Below are 12,244 nucleotides of genomic sequence, written 5' to 3' on the forward strand. Positions count from 1 at the left end.
ATAATATTCATATTGTGCCAGGTTATTTAATATAATCCCCAAAGACTCCATCGATAGTTTGATTAAGGAGTGGGTGTAAGGAATAGCGTGCTAGTCGGCAACTAAAAGATTTTGAAAAAATAAACAATGAACAAAAATATCAAATAATTTTATTTATTTATATACGCCCACACGTGGACCTATTAAGTAGTCGCCCCAATCCGCCCGTTCACATTTGTTTTCGGCTGTCTTTTATTGTGTCTAGTAATGTAAATGTAGGTCTTTGGAAGGGATTCACCTCAATTCAGTTTATCTACAGTAGATGTTTGGATTTTATGCTCTTAATTAAATATTGAAATAATCAGTCTGAGTACATTTTAGAATGGATTATGATGTGAAAACTTAAATGCCAGTAAAAAGCAAATGATGATCAGGGGCTTTTAAAGTTTATCATCTATACTTTGATATTAAAGGGGTTGGAAGGCGTTTAAATTTAGGCTTGACATTTATAAGACACTCAAACGTAATGTGTGTTAACGTAATGTTAATAATGTTTGAATTTTAGATGAATTTAGGTAAAAGAAAATGTTTTCAAAATCAAATGCTAAAGAATTTAGACAGCTAAAACTGCGGGTATTACTGATACAGAGGTATCAGGGCTTGGTCCCTTTAATTTCGATTTAAGTAATAAATGTCAATAAATTTGGCAATGATAAAATACTGAAACGTAATGTTTTAACATAATTTTAATACTTTAGGTCACAGAAATAAAAGGACAAAGCATCAACCAATAAATTAGATTAGTCTCCCTTGCCACGCAACATAAGAAGCGTTCTGGCTTAAACCTATCAGCTAAAGTGAAAAACAAAGAAACCACCCTCAAATATTGGATTACCTTCCTTGGCATACCGATTTGGAGGAGAGAGACAGGGAGAGTGACAGAGTGTGTGTGTGTTTTTTAGGGGGGGGGGGGGCTAAAGTCCATTCAACACTATTACAATGTGACTAATTGCATGGATTAGACTTTATCAAGAGAGAGAGAGAGAGAGAAAGAGAGAGTTTAACGTCCACTCGACACAAACTAGGTCATTTCAGGACTAACATATGGTTCAATTTTATTTCAATAATTTGTTTGCTCATAGGGGTTTTTAGCAGTGGGAGGAAACCGGAGGACCTGCAGAAAACCCAAGAGGTTGGACAGGCAACCCTGCTCCTTGCAACGTACAACCGGGAAATCGAAACCCCGACAGCTGACTCAATGACAGATCTTATGATACAACGCGCACGTGCTAACCATTCGGCCATTCCCCCACCCGCCCCGTTGAGTATAGCGTATTTGAGCTCAGTATAAAAGGCCCTGTGTATTATATTGACCTCTGTCAATATATTGACAAGTGTATCGCAATATATGGTATAGCTGAGTCTAAATATTAGAAGAAATTAATTGGGTAAACTTTGTTTTATGTTTTAGATTGACGATGAAATAGTAATTTTAATACATGTAATTATTTTCCTAGAATACTAGATACCACTTCTCATTTGGGAAATTCAAATAGTAACATATTATCTTGTTGTTGGAGGTCAGAGGGATAGTATCTCTCTAGGCAGGCTATTTCTTTTCTTTTTTTTCAAAAAAAAACCCTCTAGAGAAATGAAATGAAATGAAATGAAATGGGGTTTAACGTTCTACTCATACTGAGCTTATGAAGACGGTGATACTCTAGGGAACCCTGTGAACGATATGTTGAAATACAGCCTAAAGAGTATAACCAACTGAATCAGCGTCAATATCGCCAGGCCGCTCTACCTGCCGAGCGCGTTTAATGATGTTATCTATCTGGACAGACAGGCTGTTGTTTTAACTGTCGTTGATCGCCGTACATGGGAACACAGCAGGGCAAAACTGGATCAACAATGTCTTGTTTAAAGTCATTTGTATTGAGCAAGAATACGATTGCGAATGCGAACTCGACCACTAACCACTGAGACTTCCTGTACTAATGAAAAACGTTCTTGCGCACTATTACCAAAAATTCGCTAATGGGGGGGGGGGGGTAATCTCCGCGGATTCCGTGCGTTCACCGTCAGTATAAACAGCTTCAAATGCGACTGAATAAGTCCAACATAGTTCAACGTTAGAGTCGATGACATCCAAAGGCAAAGGTAATCGTTTAACACTAGCCACATTCCCGGATGTTATCACCCTATAAGCTATGGGCCAGTGTTAGTTGCAGCTACAGGATTGTGTGCAAGGGGCATTTGGGCGGGTTCGCGAAAAGAGCCAAAGATTAGGGTTTCCAAATCTCGGGAGCTGAGATTTGACAGTTGTTCTTACAGCTCAATGGTCAGAAATTAAATTCAATCACTGAGCCTTTGTGTAATCCTTGACAGAAAAATGATATTCAGTAGTCCAGCACACGCGATGGTGATGAGTGTCTCTCTTATACGTTATATATTCGTAATGCATTGTAAGTTTCCAGAATACAATTACAGTATGCATTCCTACTTGTATTCCTCCTTCAAAATTCTCTTACTATAGTTATACATTTTTGTTGAGTTACTCCTGCAGCCATCATTCTTCACTCTTTCTGTATTTATTTGGCCAACTTGGCAGCTAAAGCCCATTGAATGTATTTTAACGAGTAATCATGATATAATAGTTTGAAATATAACACAAGTAAAGCCACCCAGTGGTCAACAGTACACATAACGTTCGGCAAAACCGGATAATAGAGACTTTTGGCAAGCGGAATTTTTCCCATCCGTATCGTATACGTCATACGCTGCGTCAATGTAGTTTTAGAGTTTTGGCAGATTTTCGTGTCGCGTACGTATGCTTCGCTGAGCTGAGCTTAGTTCTATTACTGCATGATGACAGAGTGTCTAGCCTACGATTACCAAGAGGGAGCGAAGTCGCTCGACCGTCGCTGAGCTATTAAAAAAAATTGGGTTTCACTAATAGAAAGTTTATACCCTTACCATAGTATAAAATCATTTACAGATTGGCAAGGTTCCCCCCTGCCCTAAATTTAGCACGTAGATCAACCAGCATGCAGACAGATAGACAGGAAAAGTATGAAAATACCGAGAAAAAAATAATGATTACATTCCAATCCTTATCATGGTTAAAATCACATCAAACATACACCTTCGTGGTCTAGCATACACATAGATTCAAAAAACGCTAAGATATAATATTTCAGCGTCTAAAATTATAGCTGCCGTATCCGTGTGCCGTATCACGTATGGGAAATAGACACACATTGATGACGTCACATGCACAATCTATACGGATAAGCGATGCGGACCAGGAATTTACACTTGCCAAAAGTCTCTAATGACAGCCGCCTGCACCTGTCACTGCCTTCGTGAAAAGACGACAATGTTATACGGAACTTTTCCGTGTGAAAGCTGTTCTATTTTTGCTGCCGTATCCGTGTGCCGTATCACGTATGGGAAATAGACACACATTGATGACGTCACATGCACAATCTATACGGATAAGCGATGCGGACCAGGAATTTACACTTGCCAAAAGTCTCTAATGACAGCCGCCTGCACCTGTCACTGCCTTCGTATAAAATAAAAGCCGAGTAAAATGAAACTGAAACCAAACATATCTTTAATTTTAGCAGACACAGACAAATTATTGCGAACAACAATATCATGATGGCAACCAGATAACTCTTGTCTCTTGGCCAAATATCCCTGTATGAAAATAATATCGTCTGTGTCTAGCATGTGTTATATTCGATCTACGCCGGGTGTCTTCAAGATGGTTGACAATATTGGTCCTGTTAATAGATTTGTCATTTCGTTACTTAAAGATTTTATTAACATAGCAAATTAGAGAGAGAGAAATATGGGGTTTAATATCCACTCGACACAAACTAGGTCATTCCCGGACTAACACATGGTTCAATTTTATTTCAATAATTCGCTTGCTGGTAGGGGTCTTTAGCAGTGGGAGGAAACCGAAGGATCCGGAGAAACCCACGAGGTTGATCATGCGACCCTACTCCTTGTCACGTACAACCGGGGAATTGCAACCATACCAGTTGACTCAATGACAGACCTCATGATACAGTGCGCACGGGCTAACCATTCGGCCATCCAACCCCCTAGCAAATTAGAATGGTGGAAACAAAATAAAACGCTGGCTAGATAATCTCTCGAAGCTATGGTGGCTGTTAGCGGCCATTCAAATGAATCTAAATCGTCGCCTTGTGAAGAAGGCGACAAGTCGACAAGTCGGCAAAATCAACCGGCCAACCTGACAAAATAACCTGACGATTGTCGCCTTCATTTCGTCAACTTGTCGGGTCAATTCTGTCGACTTGTCGCCTTCGACTTATTCACAACCAGACAAGTCGAAGAATTGAGTCGACAAGTCGACCAATTGACCCGACGATCGTCGCCTTCATTTCGTCGACTTGCACATTTGCTGATTGGATAACTTTCATGCGCACAGATTAACTTCCGAGGCGACAAGTCGCCGCACGACAAGTCGAAATAATTGTATTTTGTCGACTTCTCGACTTGTCGGGTTGTGAATAAGTCGCAGACGACAAGTCGACAGAATTGACCCGACAAGTCGACGAAGCCGATGTTAGCCGATAAAATTGGATCAAACGGTTACAGATAAGTTCGTGATTAAAAAGCAATGTATATTTGAAATGGTCAAAATATGCTGCAATCAGCATTCCTTGTTAGGTTTGGATAATCCTCCTAGGGTGGAGTCCACTCCAGGCAAAATCAAGAAACACTCTAAAAGAGGGACATTGATAAAGCTGATTTCCTTTACTGGTTTCAGGTTTGCTTGAAAGAAGTTAGATTTGGACCAGCTTTTGAAAAAAACAAAACATATGTGTGGTTAAAAGGTTGAGAGCGAAATATTAATTAATAAATGTATACTGTGTAAATAAAGTACGATTTTCTATTTCTAAATGGGTTTTTTTATTATTATTATTATTATTTATTTATTTTTTATTTTTATTTTTTATTTTTTTTTTTGTACTGAAATGTATGTCTCTCGTTTTTTAGTATAAAGGAAATTTTGTTGGCAGTAAAGGAAATTGAGATTCACATTTTACTTTGAATACTGACACAAAACAAACAAAGTGTATGTTTCGGTAAACGTCGGTATTTTTAATCTTCGGAAGAATCAACCACACAAGCGCCACATCTGACAAGTGAAGGGTGGGTTTGAAAAATCCAAAAGGTTCTTCAAGGTCAAATATGGTAAAAAGATTTCTAATAGGTTTTTTCACATTTTTATTAATTTACTGTTTCATTAGGAAATGTAACTACAATTAGATTTGCTGGCGATGATGAAATTGGGGGACACACGTCGTTTCGACAAGTGACAGTTCAATCGAAAAACGTCGCGGTATCACAGTTACCAAGTTAAGACTTAACATTTCAATTATGGACGGGAATTGGTATTAATGAAACAATATGTAGAGAGGATCGCGTACAGCGGACAATACTAATTTAGTATATCATTAATCTAGACGGGGCGATTACAAGCATAAAAGTCCACTCTCTTTAATGACGAGACATCATGAAAGTCTTTACTTCAATCCGAGTAAGAGGCAAGAGAAAAGCTTATCGATCGGCTGGTGCTCTCTTCAAGTCAGTCGAATCCGAGCCTAATTAGGTTGAACGACCAAGTCAAGCAAATTAATTGAACAACTGCTGCTAATCAAATAATTAACCAGAATTTAAAAGCCAATTGAATTCATTAGCATAAACCAAAATATGGCCCCGAATTTCGACATCTACTGAAGAAGCGAGCGCACGGATTTGAAGTGGTCTGCGGATGAATACTTAATCAGTCCAGGAAGCGGTAAATCAATGGTAACAAAGAGAATTAAGTTAAGAGTGAAAATTAACTGTTTAGTATGATTTGATTACAGTAATTGCGGTAAAGGTTTGGAGACAATCAGAAAGGGTTAAACTTGATGTTGATACAACTATAATACTCTAGAGTCGCATAAAACTCGGCTCTAATTAAATCATATTAAATACCAAACGTTTTTGAGTGCGTCAAATATAATAGTCAATAGCTAATACTCGATCGTCTGGAAATTATTGAGAATAATTAGATTATACAGAACGCTGTTTGATTATGATGGTAAAGGGGATAGAAAATAAGAAACTCGTGTCTCAGACTAGTAGGATATCTGACTTTAATAAAGAAGTGATCGGAATTATTTATCGTTAGGCCATGTCAATCTTTTCAGATAACGGAACCTCCCCCCTTTTTATGTTCTATAGTTTTCCCCAAGCCGATTCCCTAGTTTGTAAATCAATAAGTTATTGAAGTTATAAATTCGTGAATCTTATAGGGTTGTCTTTTGGTTAGTCTTGCAGAAGACTATATAAACGCTATCCAGAATTTGGTGAAAATGGCAGCTTTCTTTATTTTATAAAAGCTGTAATCTTATGAAATTATATCATTGATTTCAAATAAAATATTTCATTTCTACTCAAAATATGTTTTACAAACTATTACTGGTTTGGAATTGGTTCGATTTGGCTTGGTTTATAATTCAAATTACTAGCCGCGTATATAACATTACAACAATACAATATTTATACCAAACATCTCATTTTGAATGTCTGAAAGTTGCTAGGACAAAAATCCAAAAGGATAACGTTAAAAATGATTATTTTTATTCGACCTATTAAATATATTCCTAGCTGAAAGTCTCATTCTCCCTATTTTTACTGCCAGAAATAATATAATTAAAGATTCAAATTCCATAAAAGACCCATAAAAATAAATTAAATGAAATCTCAAAATAAATAGATGACACATACAAATTAATTGCACATTATCTTTTTGAAAAGCATTGAGCAATTAAACTGATTATCTATAATTAGTCTAAACAGAAAATGTTCACAATCGAAGTTAGTCAGGGTTTTGAAGTACCTAGTAGTGATTGTAGTGAAATTCTGTGCTAAGTTTCATCACTCTCCGTAAGTTATAGTCAAAGTTATTTTGTCCCAAAGCATCAACCAGTGAAATTGCTTAGTTCTGTTTATTTAGCTGAAAATGTCAATCATTGAACTTAATCAAGACATTCATCTAATGAACATCTACGTCAATTGTTATGTTCCAAAGTCTTGACCAATCAAATTGCTTAAGCATAAAATTCTGATCATCGAACCTCGTGAAGGTATTGAACACCACTCTCACTCAATTAAAATCAAAGTTATCGAGCTCCAAAGTCTCCGCCAATCAAATTGCTTATCGCCCTGCTTTACCTGAGCAGAAAATACTCATACTTAGTCCAGGTATTGATGTAATGAAACTATACACCAGGTGTCACCACCCTCACTTAATTAGAGCCCAAGTTATCGTGCCCCAAAGCATCAACCAATCAAAGTGCATGTGCCTAGCCTAAGCAGAATAGGCTCATCTTCGAATTCCACCAAGGCGTTTACCTAATAAATACCTTCACCAAGTTTGGACATTCTAGCTTTATTAGAAGGCGAGTTATCGTGTCCCAAAACGTGTGACGAACAGACAGACGGGCGGACAGGGCGGACGGACAGACTCATTTTAATAGTCCCCTGCTCTCTGTAATTTACTTTCGCTCAAAAGTACTCGACCCAAACACCATCGTATAAAAGGAATATATTTATATTAAATATAACAAAATAAACAAACAAAAAATTAAAAGGAAAATCCAAGGGCCAGGCAGCAATTTTACTTGATCAACGACTGTTAAAATTATTATTTGATATAAAATTTTTAAAACATATGGTACTCTGATCAGATCCGGTCTTAGGGATGTGCGAACACTTGCGGTTGCACTGGACACGCAAATTTTACCTATCGTACTTCTTGGGGCTCAGGTACCTGTAACGTGGAAAATATTTAAAAAATAACATCAAACTATGACTAAGTATACAAGTATGTCTAAAGTCTGTTACATCCATATTCGTAAGCGAGATTATCAAATAACCCTCTTTAAGTCACGTGGACAATTTTTAAACGTCATCGTAGACTCGATTGTCTGCCTTGCGAAAATAAGTGAGTATTGCCACTGGTTGACGGAATCTAGAGCAGTGAACTTTGATTTCAATTATTTAATTCCAACCCCTTTCTCAACTAGGCGTTATTATATCTACTGAAATAAAATCAGTTTCAGACGAGTTATTTGCCCCTGAGTTTATCAGGCCAGTTATTTGATAATCTCACTTACGAATATGGACGTAACAGCCTTAAGACATATTCTTGGTCATAGCTTAAAGATACATTCTGGGAGATTAGACAAAGAGCTGACAGTTCTCACTATAATAGTTAAAAACTAGATAGGGGAATTTGCTTAAAATTTCAGTCAAATTGAACCCCTCTGAACCGAGATTTTAACGATTGAATTTTCGGCCTAGCCTCGATCATCTCACTAAAGTCGATACGATAAAAAGCATAGTCTCGATTATCCATTTCATGATTAAATTATGAATGGAAGTCTAGCAGGAAATCGGAACCTAATCCAATAAACATCGCAGGCTAGGGTCGATTATGGTCTGGATAAATTAATTAATGACTAATTAATAATTTAGATAACATGTCAGGCCTAAAGAAAGACCTGCAATAGGCAGATTTAGCTCTTGCATAATGTATGGTTAATGTTATATTTTTGAAATATTTTCCACGTTACAAGCGCCTGTGGTCGGGTTGGATGGCCGAATGGTTAGCGCGTGCGCGTTGTATTATAATGTCTGTCATTGAGTCAACTGGTTTCATTTTCATTCCCCGGTTGTACGTGACAAGGAGTCGGGTCGCTTGTCCAGCCTCGTGGGTTTTATCCGGTTTCCTCCCACGTACAAGCGAATTATTGAAATAAAAATTGAAACATTATGTTAGTCCCGAAATTACCTAGTTTGTGTTGAGCGGACGTTAAACACTCTCAAAAGGAAACCAGAATTGTGAACTGCAAAATGTTGAATATCTGCACAGAATTTATTGTTTAGTACGAAATAAACGATATTATTAAAATTTGTTGAAAATCCTTTTTAGTGATAAAATTTAAAACATATGTAACATATGTACATTTTTTATATGTAATGTATGTCATTTCCAAACCAACCATTTGTTCATTTTCAAACTGTTTTCGTGATAGATTAAATGCAATTACCACAATGGACGTCTAAGGTTGGTAAGGGGAGGGGCGAACAAGGGGAGGTGCATAATATACAGTAACGCCTTATAATCCAACTTATTCATTAATCTATTATCCTAGAAACAACAGACTTATTTCACAAATTGATTTTTCTCGGTGGCAGATATATCCGTCAACTATTCAGATATTGGTGTAATAAAAATATTACTAATGGATGGACATCGTGTAAAATATGATAGCCTTTCTGTTCGACCGAGAAATAAAATTCCTGAATGGTATTTCTTAATGGTTACAATTGTATCAACACCGTTCAAGCCGATCATAACGTTCCTCTGTTTCGTCTTACAATATCATTTTCACATCGATTTAAAACGAATGACGCTTAAGAAATGGATAAGATTATTAATAATGGCCCCTCACTGATCTTAACGAGGTATATTTCATGATAATAATACAAGAAATTTGAATGATAAACTAAGATTTATATGGTTAATTTCTAACTAGATTGTAAATCAGCGCAGCCATAAAATAGAATATTTCTTGAGCAGAGCAATTTACTAATAGCCGAATCAATCATGGATTGAATTTCTATTCGATTCTCGACAAACAAGCTAAAATGACGGCTTGAAGTGAGCGATCAGTAGAGTAATTACAGTAAAAGCTCTCACTTAGCTTAATGTTCACACTATTTTACTTCGATAAATCAGTGTTTTCCCGAGTAAGTCATCTTTATTATCAACGCCACATTAAGCACCGGATGTCAGAATCTTGTTGACATTCAGCGCCCTCTATGGACAAAACCATTCAATCTAACGACCAAACGACAATAAAATCCGGACGTGTTGGAATCAAGATCAATATCTTTTTATTTCCTACTTCATCGCAGCTTTATTTGATCACCGTTGAAGACGTTTGAAAAATGATATCGTGTTTACCCGAAAAACACTCTCATATCGCTAATGTGTTCATCAGTGGTGCCTAACAAGGCGGCGGGTCGGAGTTGATTACTATAATGTACCCTTGTCATAAAAATGTCCACCAACGGGACACTAACATTTTCTAGTGTCAATAACTGACAATTTCATAAATCATTCTATTTGAATGTTGACTCGGGGAGCGACATTCGGGTAATTATTTTGTTCGTTTCGCGAAGATTGAGCTAATATTAAACAAAGCGCCGATATTGATTCATAACTACAGTAATTACTGAGTTTTTTTACTCCCTGTTTATTTTCTGTTTTTAAAGAAGATTTATCGTACTGGAAGCACGTTGGATAGTTGAAAGCAATGCTTTAATTGCTAAAAGCGCTAATTATTTTTAGCCCTCTTTAATTAGTCTCTTGAAGACGATGGGAATTTATTTATTTAGTTTTCACACCATGGTGTTGTGTTTATCAATTACTTGAAGATATCATAATTAATATTAATCAATATTTTAAAAAAGCCAACAGATATCTAGGTGAGTGGTTTTGAATTGAAATTGCTAGGCTATTGTCAGAATAAATAGGCCTATAACTGTGTGGAATAGACATAAACGTAAATTATGAAAGTAGGAATAATCAATTACATGTCAACCATTAAAGGTACATCAAGACAAACGGCTCGAATTTATCGCAAAAGTCAATGCATGTTAATGTAAGGGTTCTTAATAGGATCTAATTAATTATAAGCACATTCGAAAAAAAGACCAGAATGGGCTGACTAGTACAAAAATATAGCATAATTAGTATCATTTTGTTAGCCCAAGACACATAAAGATGGCGATGGGAAATAACAGCAACCCCAATTAGAATTAATCAATTTTGATAATTTGTGGATCCAAATGTTTTTAATATAATAAAATTATTTATTATTGTGTGTACATAATGTTGTTGTTGTTCTTAGTGGTTAACGTCCGCTTCCGCCGGAGATGATATCACAGACAAGTGGTCTTATTTTCATTGTTATTATCTTAGCGCAACGCGTAAGGGTCTTTCCTGTGGGAGTAGGAGATTCTGAATCTACACATATTGAAGATATATAATCCACCAAAAAACATTAGGTGGACTATATTTCCACGCCAAGGCTTAAAATGGGGGTTGGCTGTCCAAACTAAAAATTGCATAAAGAATAATATTGCTAACCTATACTGACCTTCAGAATTTTAATTTATAAATTATTGGTGTATAGTACAACAGTAGTATTTTTATTTCTACCATCGATGTTCTTGTAGTTTTAAAAAATAGATCCGTTCAGCGTTATGTTTAATATCAAGAAGATGACAATTCATTTGGTAATTTGAATTAGTATATCATATTAACCTTTAACGCAAGATCTGAGAACAGGAGGCGGTGATTAACAATCCCAAAAGTTTCTAAACCTCCAGTCACTGGACTCCTTCCTGTAGCCACCCATCAGAATACAATGTATCCATTAAAAATCTAATATTTGGTAAGAATCTCGACGAATTCATTTGTAAATATGAACTAATGTATCACTAACCTTTAAAGAATTTCAAATTGGAACAGAATCTTATTTTAATTACTAGTCCGTGCATTTGATTGTGCAGATGTATTGTTGCGTCTAAATTAAAGAAAAATCACGAATTTAAAGGGTGGATATGAAACGTGTAAATTTGTTCGAAGACAGGCGTAAGACGAAAGAAAAGCCTTTGGGGATTTAAAGTCAAGTCAAATTTTTGCAAAGAACAAGTAGTATGGGGCTGAAAAGGATGCTTTGATTTTTTATAATTCAAAGAAAAATAGCCGAAAACGCCGCCGTTCCGGTAAAATTCTACGTAACAATAGTAAATTAACTCAAATCATACGTCAGGATTCAAAGGAAATAGGTACAATTGCGACAAGGACGTAATATGCTCATGTTGTGATTTGACAACTAGATTTTAAAACCCTATAGCTCCGACTCATGCGTCCATAACATTATAAATTTTTCTATTTATTTAATAACTTTTCTCGGACAGGGCGTTTAATAAATATTATTTAATGAAGACATCTTGTTCTGTATTTGGATTATTAACAACGGGGCAGCAGTGCATAGGCGTGCCAGCGTGCCCACCGGATCAAATATATTTTTACATGTATTTTTGCATATGGTCAATATTGTCGTCAGTCCGTCCGTCCATCAGTTCA

The sequence above is a fragment of the Patella vulgata genome, chromosome 5, assembly GCF_932274485.2.
Source record: "Patella vulgata chromosome 5, xgPatVulg1.2, whole genome shotgun sequence".
NCBI lineage: Eukaryota > Metazoa > Mollusca > Gastropoda > Patellidae > Patella > Patella vulgata.